Source organism: Nipponia nippon, unplaced genomic scaffold (genome assembly GCF_047370975.1).
Source record: "Nipponia nippon isolate SJK-2023a ecotype South Korea unplaced genomic scaffold, ASM4737097v1 scaffold_9, whole genome shotgun sequence".
NCBI classification, from domain to species: Eukaryota; Metazoa; Chordata; class Aves; order Pelecaniformes; family Threskiornithidae; genus Nipponia; species Nipponia nippon.
In genome coordinates this window covers 48,282,768-48,299,590 of record NW_028262413.1, presented here as the reverse complement: position 1 = coordinate 48,299,590, position 16,823 = coordinate 48,282,768, and the positions used below count along the sequence as shown (strand labels likewise).

The following is a 16,823-nucleotide window of genomic DNA, read 5'->3' as shown; positions in this document are numbered from 1 at the left end:
CCGTCGGGCCCCGGCTCACGGCCGGCTCGCCTGCAGGCATGCAGCAGCGAACAGCCCGCTGCTCCCCACCCCCCGGGAAGGATTGCGTTGGGCCAGCTTTCCCCCAAACGCAACTGCATCCTATTGTTTCTGGAAATAAACATCTCTAAAAACTTCCAAACTCTTGTAATATTTTTTTTTCTCTGTGCAGAGTGTCAAAAATTGTGAAAAGCAAAAGCAACCCAAGACACTTCCATCTAATTAACCCAAGCCACGGTTTTAATCAGAAAGAGTTTGCCTGATGAAACCTGTTTACATGTTTGCGAGCCGCGTTCATTAGGCGAGAAGCGTTAATGACGATCCCGGTGTCAGGAACTTTAAGCAAAGAGGGGTGGGTGAGTGACAGGTTCCCCCAACTTCGCTCCAACCCGCAGCTCTCAGCATCCCCTGGCAGCACGGAAAGGCTGCCAAGCCCAGAGCGACCGCTTATCTGGGGAAGGGAAAACCAAGAGGCAAGATAATAAAGATGAGCAATATGCTTTAAAGGAGCAGATGGGGTGCTTTCGCTTAGGAGGAGAACAAAGCTGCTTTCTGGAAAATTTAAAGGCGGTAAATCTAACTCAGAGCTGTGCAGCTCTACCCTGTGAGCAGCTGGAGGTGGTTTAGCCTCTAGCTGCCTCAAGAGGATTTAAACTGGCCACCCACTCTCCTCAGGGTGCCCCATGTCGTGTCCCAGACCCCGTGTTCCCCCCACTGATCGGTCAGAGCAAAGCCCCCCACCAAGGGCAAACAACCCTGAGCCCACCCAGCCGCACGCTACTCATAGTGATGCTCTGCAGCACCCATCTCTCCCCCCAGCTACCACCGGGTACCTGCTCTGTATCTTACAGAAGCCTCCGAAACCACCGCAGAGCAAACACGAAAATAAAGCAGCTCTCGGGGCTGGGGAGGGAATTTGTGGTGTGAGCCCACCCTGAGCCGCAGGTGTTGGGGCAGGGGGCCCAAGGGTCTTGACGGGGCTCTGTCTGCAGTGACAAAAGCTTCCCCCTGATAAGCATAATGAATTACTCTCATACCCTATATAGGCTGGAGTCCCATGCAAATTCACCCCAGCACTCCATCGTTATCTCTGCGCTCTAATTAGGCTTCCCAGCACCGAGAGCTGGGTGGAGCCCATGCAGGGCCATTCGTTATTCCTTAATGATGTTCTCCCTTCACAGTAACAGCTACGAGAGATGCCTGTGTGTACAGACATAAAGGGCATCTCATTTTGTTAAATGCATCCCTTGATCTTTCCTTTTTTTAAAAAAAAAAAAAAAAAAAAAAGGCTGGGATCAGCTTCGCAAGCAGGAATCATCCTCATCACGCTGCATCTCCTCAACGAGCGGTTTAATCTCTCTCAGAGCTGTAACCCTCCCAGGCTCTTTTGCAGCTCTTGCAGCAAAGGAGCCTTTTAAGACGGCGAAGGGAAGCGCAGCGTGACAGACCTCGATACCAGCGCTGAGAAAAAGCCACCCCACTTCCAGGCGACAAAACGGGCACGCTCCGGTTCCCATCAGCTCTGCGCGCTCCTGCGCTGAAAGGTCTCCTATGATATAGCTTTGCCTGTAATTAAAAACCCACACACATTCGCCTAATGGTTTCTAAACCCGTGTCTCTCCCCACATCTGTCGGCGCGGTTCTGGCAGCTGCTCGGCACCGCGGGTCCCGGGCTGTGCTGCGGCCAGCGGCGCAGGGGATGCTGGCGGGTTCTTCCCAGGCCCAGACTCTCCATTTTGGATGAATTTAACATATTAACATCACCTATTTGTATCTCATGAGAGCCTTGCGGGATTTTCCCCCTCAAAGCTTGCCATCGATGCCTCCAAGCTCCAAAAGTAAGTCAGCAAAAAAAGATTATAAAATTATAACTGCATCACTGGACACAGACAGGGAAACCATTAATTACACAGTTCCTACAGAGCACGGCCGGGACCGGCAGCAGGCAGATGGGTGCATCTGCAACGAGAGATTTCAGACGCAAACGGGAGAAGAGGGGGAGCAGTGGCCGTGCCCCCATCCCAACCCACGGGCACCCACTGCCCGCGGCGGTGCCAGCCCTCCCCCGGCAAAGCCCCGCGAAGAAACAGGACACAGCAGCACCGCAAGGGAAAAAAGGCATAAATCATGCATGTGCAAAGCCTTTCGGTAATTAACGTCACCGGTGATATGGCTGGGAAAGTTGCACCTCAGCCTCGCATGATGTTCTGCTAATTAAAGGCTTATTTTGTTACGGGAAGCCCTTTGTGTAAGATGTTTCACACAATCCAGCCTGAATTTTATGACCTGTGGGCTCCGTGAAGTGAGTAAACTGATGATCCTGGATTGTGCAATGCTCATTAAACGTTAATGCTGTGTGCATTTCCACCCCTGCGTTTGGAAGGCTACTAATCATTGTCCTAATAATTGTACAAAGCGGCTGCTCACCCCAAATCCTTTACTGAAATTAGTCCACAAGAGCCACCACGGCACAGCCCTGCCGGGACTTCCAATTTCATGTAAGCAAATGCCGGAAACTTTCTTCATTTCTTTAATATTCCGCAGGCGAGTAGTTCCACCGATGAGGAGATCACTTCTGCACATAACGGGTGAAAACCATAATAGGAACCAGAATTATAGGACCAGCATAGCGCATCTAACCAAGGTTAAACATCTCCTTACTTCATAACCCCCAGGTTATGCCCTGCCCCGGAGCAGAGGGCGTCTCGCACCGCAGAAGCATCCTCAAAGCCTTGCTGGGAAAGGGCGGCTGGAGCGCCGTTAGCATTTCAATGGGTTGAGCTGTTGATAAGAGATTATAATAAATTGGGATCCTTTTTCAAATCGTGCTACCGGCAAAATAAAATGCAGCCTGTAAATGGGAGAGAGATGGAGGCCAGGCTGTTTAAGAGCAGGCAAACCCACGCCCTGCCTGCGGTGCGCGTTAAGGAGGAGTAGCCAAGGCACTGAGAACAACTCCCTGCCTGCCAGCATTTTCCCCCAAATGGGGGAAAAAAACCCTATAAACCCGACGCGCGGTGATGCCAGGGATGACCATCCCAACGGCCGCGCACGAGGGACCGGGCTGCCGCCTCCCCCGCGCCGTCCCCGGCGTCCGACGCTCGGCTCTGCAGCCATCGCTGTTTTTTTCCGAGAGCAATTTGTGCCTATGTGGGATTTTATTAAAGCGTGCCAAACAATTCTAATTTATTCCTGCCAGCTAAAATGATAATTTCTCTCCACTCCTGTTTTACTAAATTGCTACCTTTATTTTTGCAATGTGTATATAATTACCAAATGTTACTAGATTCTACCCAAAATTTCTCTCCTTGGAATAGCAGCGATGTCTACTCACTGCTGTCAATTTTTTTTAAATGTTATGATTGATAAAATTAAACTGTGAAGCAGGGCATGAAATCTGTCTCATAGACACAATTTTTTTTTTTTGGCAATAGGAGAAAACAATGCCAGTCATAGAAAATCTCACAAAATGATTCACTGGAGAATGGAGGGAAACTTGTGGTTTTTTGCTTGAAGAACTTAATAAGACATCCACAGCAACTCCGAGCTGTATTGTTATATTCAATTACTTATGAGGCCCCAAGTTTCTCCACTTTAATTGCTCGAAGCAGGGAAGCTTTAGTCACAGTGTAATGTACCCAGGCATGTATGGGGTTTAATGAATCATACTAACTCTGCACTCCAAGCAATTAGGTAAATCTAGCTGTTAGTTAGTGAGGCATAAAATAAATTTAATCTCTCTTCTAAAAAATCAATTATAGTGCTGTAATGTATAATTCAATTTGGGTCATGCTACATAAATTTTCTGTTTTTAGTATGTTTTTCAACCGGTTGTTATTAGATTTTGCAAGCTGCATGTGTGTGAGTTTGGGGGGGGGGGGGGGGAAATGCTTTTTAAAGGATCCCGAACCATCCTTGCTGCCGCTGGGAGGGCGCAGCCGGGGCGGTTCGTCACCGGCGCTGCCCGTGGCACAGTGAGGCCCGGGGCACCTCTCCTGCCCGCGGGATGAGATCCCCCCCGGCCCCGAGGTGCTCCCCATAGGCGTCCCCCCAAAAGCAGTTTTGGGGCATCCCCACACCCCACAAACCGCCAGCCCTGGTGTTGTGGGAAGCGGGAGCAAAGGATGTGGGAACGGCGTGGCCGACCGAAACCACAGCCCCAGCGCAGCCTGGGTAAAGGAGCTGCTGGTGCTAACTGGTGAATAAAGCATGAAGGCTCGGTCCCGCCAGCCCCCCGAGGCGCTCGTGTTGCCTCTCCCTCCCGGGGCTGTGGGGTCCTGGCTCCCAACAGGCACCGAGCCCCGAGTGCAGCAGATCCCCCCACAGACACCGGGGTCCCACACCCAGATCCGAAGGCTGCCCAGCCATTCCTGGAGATCAGCCCCACTGTTTTCCCAGCTCATTGCAGCCAGACAGCCCCGCAGCTCTCCACGAACTGCTCCTACCCTGAGACGTGTGTGCCTCGAGGCCCGTTCACCACAACCTCATCCCACCTCACGGAGCCGTTGCGGGAACGGCCCTGGGCGATGCTGGGGACGTGGGTGCTGCTGCCCTCCTGCAGCACCCGGGACCTGAAACTCAGAGGGTGTCCGCCGAGTGCAGAGACGCACGACACCCATCCGGAGGTGGCACACTGGTCCCTGAAACGGCACAGGGTGCCCTAGCAATGGGTCCCAGAGCCCCGGACAAACGCTGGGCAGCGGGAGCTGCAATACAACATCATACTGGACTCTCCCTAAAGAGATGCTGTACACAGATATCTGCGGCATCCAGACAAAACCCTTGCAAGAGCACGGCTTTTGCTTTCGGCATTCAAGAGAGCAGGGTGTCGGGAGGTGCAACGGTCCACCCCGCATGGAGGGAGATGCTCCGGCGAGAAGCGAGGAGCAGCAGCGAGCCCGGGAGCTGGCAGCCGGGGCACGGGCGCAGCCTGGGAGCGGCAGGAGCAGCGCCACGGCCTTGGCACGGAGAGAGCAAGTGAGTCACGGGCTGATGCTGCAACACGGCAAACGTTCGGTGCAGAAAGCACCCACGCTTGTACTGGTGTGGGAGCAGCAAGGCTTTCAAGTAAAACACACGGTGGCAGTGGCAAAGGCTGTGAGTGTCCTCGGGCACCTCCCGAGCACTGTCATGACACGGCCACCCCGGGAAGATGACAAGGTGGCACATCGCTACGGTCTTCTCTACCCAGCAGCACGGATCGCACTGCTGGGACACACCCCATGCTCGGTGGCTACCTCTGCCACGGATCTCACCGGTGGATGCAAATGCGCTTCATTTCCACATGAAAGCAAAAAGAAAAGGCTTTGCTGGCTCTGTGACAAGACAGAATCTGCTGGAGGAGCGTGTGTTTTACAACACACTTTTCCAGAGGGAGCAAGGTGTGACATCTAGAGAACCTGGATTTTTCCCAAGCAGGTAAAACCCTGGTGTCTGACCTGGACCGGCACCCGAGGCCACATCCAGCCCACCTACCCCGGGACAGCACGAGTGGGCATGGGCGCACCAAGATGCGCACGCACCTGGTGGTGCCGTGCTGGAAGCGATGAGCCACATCACACGCACACGTCCCGGCGCGCTGCCGGCACTTCTGGGGACCTCAGCGTATGCAGTTAAAGAAGGTTGAGAGCGTATTAACAACTCTGGCATAAAGATTAGCTGGCAATACAAACAAGCCTGATTCACCACTAACTGGAGAAACTGGAAGCATAACCTCCGCACCGTGTTGCTCGATGTAATTGAAATCCAGCCCGCGGCTGGTGAGCAGATAAAGCGGCGCACCGGGGCACCCCTTCCCAGAGATGCACCGTTGTGCCCTTCCAGCACTCAGGAGAGCCCGAGCAATAAAGATGTATGAATCGTCCCGATTTATAGCCTTCTAAAGACAGCTTCTCCATTTGACGGGCACTTGGGTAAAATAAGTAATAATCCCAACAGCAGCTGCTGATGCAGACGATGCCCTTGGTGCAGAGGGTGCCAGGACGGGCTCCGGACAGGCAGAGCTGGAAGGGACAGAGTGGAGTCCCTAAGGATGCCTTTAACATGGAAACCCAGCGGGGAGCCAAGGCGCAGGCTCTCCTCCAAAGGGTTTCCCCTTTCCCAGCCCAATTCCTGGCCTCCCAGGCGTGCTGGCGATGCCGGCACCGCGCTCCTGCGGGATGCGGGTGCAGCTGGAGGAGCCGGTGCCACGTTTCGGTGGTAGGCACGGCCGTGGTTTACATCCCAGGAAAGCCAAAGGAGCGAGTTCAGAGCCAATGGATGCCGGCACCTCCCGGCACAGCACCGCCGCACACGGAGCCCGCGCGCACAACCAGAGAACTGCTTAAGCTTCTAATTAAGCCTCGCTTCTCAGTGGGTGATCAGGGCTTCACAGTTTATTAAAGCCTTTCCTCTTTTGATAATCTTTTCCTCTGCTTGCATTTCTTTTGGAGGAGGATTGTATCTAAAGCTCTCTCCAGCTGCCCGGACTCTGACAAAACAAATTATGCCAGCCATTTTTATACTGACGGGTATTTTTTCCACTCCCACATCTCCTTTTTGAATTAAAAAATTAACAGATATTTATGTTTGTTCACATCGAATGTGTTTCCTGAGCCCCGTCCTCTCTAGTGACTTTTCATGCAGCTTCCAGGGTTCTCACTCGCTTTTATTTAATACCTTTATCAATTGGTAAAATTCTAAAAACCTGTGTTTACAATCTGCAGCCGCTTCAGGGCTCGCTAACAAATACCCAAAATAGGAGGTAGGAATAATTAAAGGAAAGACACGCCGCACACGGACCTCAGCGTTACATACCATCTGGCTTGATCCATGAGATAAGTGTTATTTCAAATCCACCAGCCAAGGGCAGATTTTATTAGAAGCACAACCTCCCAACTGAAAAAAAACCCCTGCTGTCAAAATAAGCACTCGCTATTGTTAGGCCATTTCAACTTGTTGCCTAGCATTTTCCCCTCCTTGCCAGCTTAATGGAGTTTATTCCGTGATTTTTGAGCTCTCTGCATGTGTGTGGGGGGGAATCCCCCCCGGAGCAGTGTTAACTCGCAGGCTGCCCTCGGGAAGCGATGCTCGGTCCAGCCTCCCTCGGGACAAGGCTGGACCCAGGCCCCGCGCACGCAAACAAGGCATGTGTTCAGGTTGTCATGCAAGTCAAACGATGCTCCTGCTGTCAGGGCTGGTCTCCCGAGTGAGAGGTGGGAATAACCCCTGTTACGATACAGCCTCACCTGAAATGGCACCAGGGAAAGGCGTCGTGTTTCCACGGCCACGGCCCGCCCAGGGATGCCATCTCAGACTGCTCGGTGCCCAAGCATCTGCTCGCCCTCCCCAGCATGGGATCTGCAGGCAGCGACTACCGTGGTGCCCTGATTTTGGTACCATAGAGATTTATGATTTAAAATTATAACTCCCAAGCTAAAATGCTTGGCCTTAAATTACACCAACGAGCAAGGTCTCCTGGACGAGATAGGCATTTGCATACTTCAGAAGTTGGGCTTACGCAGTTTCATCCCTGTCACTGCAATCTAATAATAACCCCAGATGAAACCGTGCTCTCGGCTTCAAAGCGTGAGCACCAGGTCAAGCCCGCCCGGCCAGGGGCTTCACCGCAGACGGGGAGCCTCGTGCTGTCCGGGGAGGGTATCTGCTTCATCCCAGGGCAGCAAACGCCGAGGGGATGCCGTCCCGGGGATGCCAATCGCTCCGACCCCGCCATCCCTCCCAGCCCTATGCATCGGGGCTGGGACATGTATATGCATTAACGGCCCCGTGCTCCGGTCCGTCCCCTCTGGCAGCGGAGGCGTAAATCAGTGCTGCCGATTGCTCCCAGGCAAGAGCCAGCCCAGGGTCCACGACCAGCGTTGGGGCTTTGCCGGGTCTTGCCGGCTCCGTACCCCCGGCATGGCTACAGCCCTTGGGAGCTGCCCACAGGCCAAGTGCCGGCTCCTGGCACAGCCCGGCGGAGGGCTCTCTGCTCTGCTAAGTGCAATAATTGCGGTAATTGCATGACTAACATGTACACTGGCCTCTCAGAAATGGTAGCATGCTCCTGCCATGCTGAAATTCCCCCAAATCAGTTTTTAAAGGAACCCGTTACCTTCACTGCTGCTATCAAGCAGGGGGGCTTTTAATCAGGGCAATAACGAATGATAAACTAGGAGTGAATTAGTGCAAAATAATTGTTAAGCTCTCCAAGTTCCTAAACTCAGGCAGACCTTTCCCATCCTTTGATGTGACTAAGTTTTAATAAGCCCTGGATAAGTTCCAGGACCACAGGGTATACGTGAGAAATTTTACGTATAAATATATAATTGACGTGTCTATAAATGCCTGCAGGAATGGGCGCGCACACACACACACACACACACACGTATTGTGCTGTAACATTAATAGCACGTCCCAAATTGATACGCTGCTAAATAGCATTTCTTGTCCTGAGATCCTATTTTCACACTCGCAGCAAATACGACCTTTGTCTACGGCTGCCAGCTGCTTATAATTTTGACAGATGCAAGCACATTTCTGGGAAGCCGTATCCGTTCGGTGGCTAAAGATCAACAGGCTCTGCTCAGGCTTTAGTAAGATTGATTGGCTCAGGAGAATCCCATTTGCAGCCCCAACTGAGAATAGGTTTACCACGGAGAGGCGTTAATGACTTTGATATCAACGATCTAAATATGTCAACCTGTGACTCGTGTTGGTATTAAGGCACACTATATTTATACAAAACAGCCATTAGCAGAATGCTAATTAATGTGATTCAGTTTCCAAGTAAATCTCAGCCCTTCCAAGTGGTGTAATGCAAGACTTTATTTTAATCTCCCTGGAACTGCAGGGCTGCTGCTGCGCCTGGTCATCCCTTGGGATTAGCCAGATTTATTTTTGCTGACGTTTCCCATGGCACCCCCAGATCGGGAGCCAGTTATTGCACAGAGAGAGGCGGCGGAGGCAGCAACGCCGGGCGCTTCCCAACCGCTCTCAAAAGACAATTCGGTCCGGATGGTCGCAGCCCCACCGCCTGCTCTAGCAAACGAGTTCGCATACACAAATCCCTACCTAAATGGGATCAGCTGGGAACAACAGCACTGTTCTGCATCTCGCAGCGGGTAATTCATGCTCCGGGATTTTCTCCTGCACGCGTACGGGCTGATACTTGGATAGATGGTACCCCAGAAAAGGTGAGGTACGGACTGGCTGCTCTGGGCAGCCTCCGCTCCTGCACGTTGCCTTTGCTGGCTGGGAAAGCCAGCTTCATTGGCCTGGAGAAAGCCTCGCAGCTTCCCCAGGGCGCTCCGAGCCAGCCCTGGCTGCCCAACAGACCCCGGGAGACGCGGGAGGATGTGAAAGGCTCTTGTTCGGGACACATAACCCTGCTCTTGCATCTGCTGCCGGGGCCAAAGCAGGTACCCGGGCTGGCGACAGCATCGCTGGTGACGGGAAGCTGCACCTCGGCAGCTGCTATTCTGTGTAAGGTGTAATTAAAATGAGCCGGAGTTAGGGAGTTTTATCCCAACCGTCTGGGCTCCAAGAGCATCTGGATCAGTCTGGCCCAATCCCTACAACACCCACGGACCAGAAGAGCATGGCGATAGCTGCAGGCACTCGTACCACCACCGCCTACAGCCACGAGCCTCCTCGGACCTGGATTCCGGCGTCAAAGCCGGGTGCACCTATGGATCATTCCAGTTTTGCTTCCTAAAGTGTGCAAGAGGAAAAAGTCTTGCAAACATGGCCTGAAAGATACGATGAGAAGAGCCAAATGCATGATCTTAGTTGCCACCGATTCCCTCTCAGCTGTCCCCTTCAGCAAGAAATGAAAAGCAAACACACAGCGAACCCATTACACAGCGAGGCATCGGAAAACTGATGCCACAAAGAAGATTAATGGAGCAGAGCCACAAAAGTAAGAAAGAAAATGAAAACCAAGTAAGCACAGAGCTGGTAAAACACTCTGTTGCTGCCAAAGTGCCTGCTCGCCAAACACCCCGGGTCACCGCCGCGGCTGGAGCCTGCCGACCCCCACATCTTGCTGATGGTTTGGGCAGCCCTGTGACACCAATCCCATTAACCGCCCATGAGGATAAATGGAAGATATTTTTCCCCTTAAAAAAAAAAAAGTGAACAAGTGCCTTGGGAGGGGCTGGAGGGGCTATCCTGAAGCGAAAGGAAAGCTGCCTCTTTGCACGAGCTGCTCTGACCATCTCCTTCAGCAGACTGGGAAGTAATGGTGAAAACTGGTAACGTGGGTGAATTTGCTTCTGAAGGCTTCGGCGTGTTCCTTTATCCTGAGCTCGGTGATAGATGGTGGTGGCTTTTTACATTGTACTAATGCAAGAAACCTCTTTGCCAGATCACCATATCACTTGTTCTGCTGAAATCTCTATCAGCAAACAGGTGAATTTGGGGAGGAAGGTGAGGATGCCAGCTCCTCTGCAAGCACAGGTGTCTCAGCAGGCAGCCCTGCTGCAGGCAGCTCCCAGACACGTGGCCGTGGCTTCAAACACCCAAGTTTTGTCTTCTCGCAGGAGGGAGCCTGCAATTTCATGACCCGCTGGTGGAGGAGGATGCCACGGCTGCTGCCGCTGGAGCTTGCTGCACCCATGCGGTGCAGCCCCTCCCCGTGCAGCCCTGCCCCACGGGACACCCTCCTTCCAGGGGAGGGGAAGCCATGCCGCGTCGATCTCATCAATGCGCTGAAGTCATTATGGAATGCATTGTGGGAAATATTGGGGGTTTGTTACAGCCGAGACTTTTTTCAAACGCCTGGTATTTGAGAAACAAGCTCCATGTATCACACTCTTGTCCAATGGCAGGATGAGTGCCAGCGCTCCTGGACACCCCCAAGGACACCCACCCCGCTCAAATGTCCATGGGTGCCCCTTGCACGTGTTGGGGCCGGCACCTCACTGCTCCTGCCCAGCTGGGGCCAGCGGGGTGCCCTGCGCTCGCAGGGAGCTGCCAGCCGGCCCAGCACAGGGACCCTTCCCGATTTCGCTGGGGAGCACGTGCAACGGGTAAGCTCCGGTGCGCATTCCTGTCTCGGGAGAAGCCACTCCAGGCAATGGGAACACCGGGACCAGAACGTGGCCCAAGCCCACCATCGATTGCACTTCAACAGCCTCACGGACTTCGCTGCCCTCCCCGGCGTAACAGCTCTGCGGGTTAGGCAAGGAACAAGGAGCCCCTAAAATTCAGGGATTAAACAAATCCCAGAGCAATTTTCCAGGCTCTTTAAGGGCTCTGTTTTCCCACAATGATCAGCGCCTTTCCCACCTTCACCCCTCCACCTTGCAAAGTGAAGCACTTGGGCACGGCGTGCCGAAGCCAGAGCCCCACAGCGGGGTCCCTGCGATGCTCCCCGCAGCGCAGGCTGCTGCACGCTCCGTGCCGGGCAAAGCAGGGGCCGTACGGCTGCTCCTGACCATCACCACATGCTTTGCACGAGTATAAAAAGCGCTTCCTTTTGGTGTGGGTGACGCTGGCCGCAAAACACGCACCTTCCTCAAAACAACCCATCTCTGCTACCGTACCTGCCCCGCTGCAGCCCCGGTACGGACACTGCGCCGGTGCGAGCGGCTGCCTGAGCTCCCGAGCACCCAGCAGCCACTTTGCTCTTCGAACAGAAACACCCATTTCTTTGCTTCTGGTAATGATCAGCAAAATAAAAACCTGATTTTTCTATTGAGCCAAAGGAGCCCAGAAAGTGATGAGGCACTTTAACAACAAGAAGCATTGGGGCAGCTCCAGCATTCCTCCTCCTAGCCAAGAGAATTTATTTTTTAAAAAAAGGCAGGGATGTGTGTCCAAGGCTGTGGTGCAGCACACCCTGCCTGCCCCATGGGCTTCGGCTACAGCAACACCACGGGACAGCTCGGGGGAACCCAGGGTTGCAAAGGAGAGTGATTTAACCCAGCGCCAAGGGCGAGCGGGGTCTGACGGCTCTGCGGGGCGCAGCCCAGGGAGATTTCTCCTCAGATAACATGGTGAAGGGAAGATCTCTTCTGCTGGAGACGGGGCCAAACCCTTGGCTGACACCCAGCTCCAGTCCAGCGAGTGCCAGTAAGTGCACGTTTTGGCTCATTATGCCACATTTTCACCCAAGGCAGTGCCAAGCCACACCTCCGAGGTGGGAAACTCGGAGCTTTTGCAGGCTGGGGGGGCTCGGCCAGGCTGGGGTGCCAACAGGGCCAGGGCAACGTCAGTGACATTTGTCATCGCCGCCACTGCGCAGGGGGAATGCTGCCAGGGCAGTTTGTGCACGGGGCTTTTCCGACCAGAGTTGTAACGTTGGAGAAGCCCAGTTACCCCCTCCTGCCTCCACTGAGAGCATGAACCAGACTGAAAACCTCCGGGAAGGGCACTCGGCTGCAGCCGCTCGGGGTAAGTGGAGAACCCCCCGGGGGTAATTAATGGGAAAACCCCCGGGCAGCGTGCCGGCAGGGATGCAGGCTGCTCGCCTCGGCACGTTGCCCACGGGGAGGGGAGCATCCTGCTCCGGCCCTGATGCCATGGGCAGAGGGAAAGGCGCTGGCAGAGCGGCATCAAGCACCATCCCATCTTTCTGGGAAAGGGGCCCCTTTATTCTCCTCTCCTGGGGGATTTCTCCAGTGTTTTCCCATTTTGAGCTCCCGTGGTACTTGGGGTCCCACCGTTGGTCTCCACCACAGCCCAGGGTTGAGACCAGGCTTAAAGCAGCACCCGCAGGGACGCGCGTATTCCCGCTATCACATCCATCCCCACCAGCACATCCCGGCCTCAAACGCATTCCAGCTGGAAGGCTTAGCCATAAATCTTGTGGGGATCTGCTGGAGCTCACCGTGACCCCAGTGTGTGTCTGCTTCCTCCTACCACCGACACGACTACCGCTGCACACAACAGCCGCCGCACGCTGACAAGCCGCGGGAGGGGAGAAACATCTGGCTCTGCTCAATGCTCCGGCCCAGAGAGATATATATATAGAGAGAGAGATATATAACATGCAATTCCCACTCCAGCTGTGCTTTAACGCTCGCATGCTCAGTGCCTTCCTGGCCACACAGCCCTCCAAAAAATAAAAAAATTACAGTGTTTTAATGACAGCGCACCCCTGAAAGCTGCAGCCTGAGAGCGGTGTGCGGCATAGGGTGACCAGGGTAAATAGGGGCTGAAGGAACAGGGATTAGGAGCATAATCCTGCTCTCCCGGTGGCTTTGTGCCTGTGGTTAAATCAGTTTTCCATAGCTCAGGGCAGGGTCTCCCCAGCCCCAGGCCAGTAAGGATGTCGATGGTTCACTGGGTGTCAGCTCCGTGGGTTTGCCTGGCTCTCTCCTTCCCAGGTTTCTCCACGGGGTTTTACACCCGGGGAAAATTAGTTACAGAAAGCTGACATCTGGGATACATCTCTGGGACAAAAAAAAAAAAAAAATAAGAAAGATGGGGCAACACGGAGGGGACGGGCTGGCGGATCGCAGGCCACGGGTCACTCACTTGCAAAGACCCTTTTGAAGGGAAACGGCCCTAAAATTCAGCAAATTAATTTAGCCTCCACTGCCAGCACCCTGCTCCCTTCCTGGCTTTGCCATGATCCCAGCAAGCCCATCACCCGTTTGCCAAGAGCGACGTGGCCCTTGAGGTCCTCCCCTCTGCACCCATCTCCTGCAGTTTAGCGGGATGGCACGGTAAGAACCAGTAAACCACCCGGGAACTAAAGCACTCATCGAAATCTGCAAAATCCCCACCAAGCCCAAAATAAAACCTCAACAGCAGCTGCAAGAGCATCTCTCCACCTTAAGGGAGGTGAGGCGCGCTTTGGAGAGACGCACATCGGGAGTCAATTCTGCAAAGGCCGTAAAGTTACACGTGTGTGGAAACAAGATCAAAGGCAGAAGCATGTTTTTAAAGCCAAGGTTTTCATTTTGATCTGGGAATGATATACCGGACCCCACTCTCACGCAAAGTGGCTAAAGCCACCTGAAATCAGTGAGGTCCCAGTGATGCGCATGGGGCACCAACCCCTTTCCGTGCTGGGGTGCACCCACGTCCTGCCCTGAAAGTCACCCCCAGAGCTTGTGCTGAATCCAAGAGCCAAAGGGAATCACACAAGAACGTTTATCCCATCCACCTGCACGTATTCGGAGCCTCTGAGTTATCCCAGCAGGCTGTGCCTCTCATCCCGGCGTCTGGGCTGCCGGCAGCGGTAACACCTTCCCGCATCCCAAACCACGCGCTGCAAGATGATCAGGCGGATTTTCAACAGACTTGTTTTCCTAATTGTCTCTCTGCTCTGTTTTCTAATCGGAGATGTCTTAACACAAATAATTATAGCCAAGTAACTGATTAATCATTCAAATGAAATTAAAATTGAGTAAGTGATTTAATATATTTAGATAACGCACATGTGCAATAGAAAAAAAGTGATACTTATCTACAATTGTCACTCAAAATGGATGAGCTTCAATTATTTGTGGGGAGAAAACAGAGGTATAAAGTTCAGAATCCAAATTATTGTGTAAACTGTTGACACGTTCTGAACACTTATTTAAATGCCATTAAATAGATATTTAAATGAGAATGAATAATCACATCAATAATTCATTTGCAGCTTAAAAAGAAACTTTCATCCAATGTTTGCTGTCGGAAGAGGACAGTTTGGCTCTGAATCTTTTTAACATTGTGATAGAGGAAGAGTCTCTAAAATACCGTTTGGTCGGCGAGGCCCCAGGGCTTACATCTGATCCCCCAAACCCGCTCCCCGATCCATCTGCACAGCCTATAAATGCTCCCAGGGCTAAAATCACCTGGTTATTAAACCAGTTGGGTGCTTGGAGTGGCACGTTGGGATGGCTCCAAATGTTCCTCTATACGTGGCCCCAGACATGCCGAGCTTCTGTCCGTCGGCCATTTCGGGGCACGGTGTCACCCCCCGTCCTTCCCCCGGCAAAACCCCGGCTGGCGGCAGAGGGGCACTTGCAGTGCCGTGGAGCAGCGCCCGCCTCGCCAGGGTTATCTGGAAGGCGATTAGAAAATGATCCTCGTGATAATACGCCGGCTGATTATGTGCGTCCTCCTCCTCTCCGCTCTCACATCGCCGCTGCCTGCAGGGACAGCGAGTGCCGCGCGTCGCGTTACACCAGCCTCTGCCGTAAATATCTGTGTGCCAGGAGCGTACCGCAAGCACCGCCGGCAGGACCCGGTGCCGGGAACCACCAGCACGCCAAAACAAACCAGAGACTGCTGCAATCCCCATCTACAAATTATATTTTAATTTGGATCTTCTTAAAGACCCAGACGTTAAAAAAAGGAAGGCCACCCGTGTTTATGGCGTATTATGTTACAGGGCGAGGAAGTATAACATACCGAGCGCTGGTTCTTTAAACAGCATGTGTGCTCACGGGGGTATGTGGCAAGAGGTAACCCAACGCGATGAGACGCAGCATCAGGCATTTAAAAGAAATAGCTCTGCCAGTGAGAAACGTAGACAGCAAGTGCCTGACTTCGGTTGCTCCCTGTCCAGCTCGCAGGGGAGCATGAACGGCCTTTGGCAACGGAGAAAGACCAACTGAGCTGCAGAGCTGTTGAGCATCCCAGCCTGGTTCATACTGGGAAGACCTGGAGGGTGCCGTGGGCCTCCCTCGTCAGCACCCACTGAGCAGAGCTCAGCTGGCAAGACTGCCACGGCCACATCCCCCCATTAATTTGCTGCTGCACCTCGTCACCTCGCAGACAGTACCAGCCCGGACGCGTTGCACATCTGATTTAAACGAGGAGGACGAGGTCTCACCCAGCTCGGACCGTGCCGGTGGCGAGTGGGGAGGTGGTGCATGGCGGCACAGCCCCGCCAGACGCAAAGCTCGCTGCGGGAGGGAAGACAGATCACTCTGAAAAGCCAAAAACACAGGCAGGCAGTGCAGGCAGCAGGCTGAGCACCCTGTCCGTACAGGCAGCAAACCCACCTCACCCCTCAATTACAGAAATCACCGCGTGGTATTTGCTGTCCAGGGGCAGGGGAGGCGGCTCCCGTTATTATGAAATTATTGGGAAAGCATCGTCTGCTCTTTCCAATCACACATCCCTGTTGAGCAATAGTTTCTCAAGTATGAAGACCTACAGGTCTCAACACACCAGGCCATCTCTGCAGCCTCAGATGCTCAACTGGAAGACAAAACATGGGAATTTTTAATTGCTTTTTTTTTTATCTCCCAGCTGTCTCTAGGAACGCACCGCAGCCGCTCTGGCTGCAAAGACATTCCCCTTGAGAGCCCCAGGGAAAACTCTGGGTGCGAGTCCCTCCATCCCATGCCTGTGGTCCCCGTTGCCAGGTCGCCCTCATCAGCGGTGCTCATTTGACCCGTAGGATGATGCTCGAGACCTTCAGCTCCACGATGAGCCAGGCTTTGGGAGGCAGGGACGTGGCAGGAACGGCTCAGCCCTCTCTGCCCAGCACAGTGCCCGGGGCGGGCTCCAAAAGCACCAGCCCCCGTCTCCTCTTCGCTCCCCGGCACAAGGTGGATATATATTACTTAGCACTGCTGCGTTAAAAATATGATTGTCAGCCTCTGTAATTTTCCAGTGACAGCTCGAAAAGAAACAGCTGAGCCACAGAGCTCCAGCTCCACATGCCATCTATTTCTACTGTCAGCTCCAGAGAGATCTTAATTATAATGGCTTTTGGTGCTCATTCCTTCCTAATGCTGTAACAGGGAGATGATTGCAGCCGTAAATGAGCGATCAGTCTATTCCCTGCTGGGTAGTAAAACTGGTTGTCAGGCTGGGGAGGGACGGCACGCAAGAAACTGCTCCCCAGTTACAGTTCACGTTGCACACTCTAG

The 16,823-nt window shown here is 53.4% G+C and overlaps 1 long non-coding RNA gene across 2 annotated transcripts in view; it reads right to left on the bottom strand.

Annotated features, from left to right (window-relative positions):
- The window catches only part of LOC148050331 (uncharacterized), a 50,159-nt gene that overhangs the window by 20,977 nt on the left and 12,359 nt on the right, over positions 1-16,823 (bottom strand). The window lies entirely within an intron of this gene.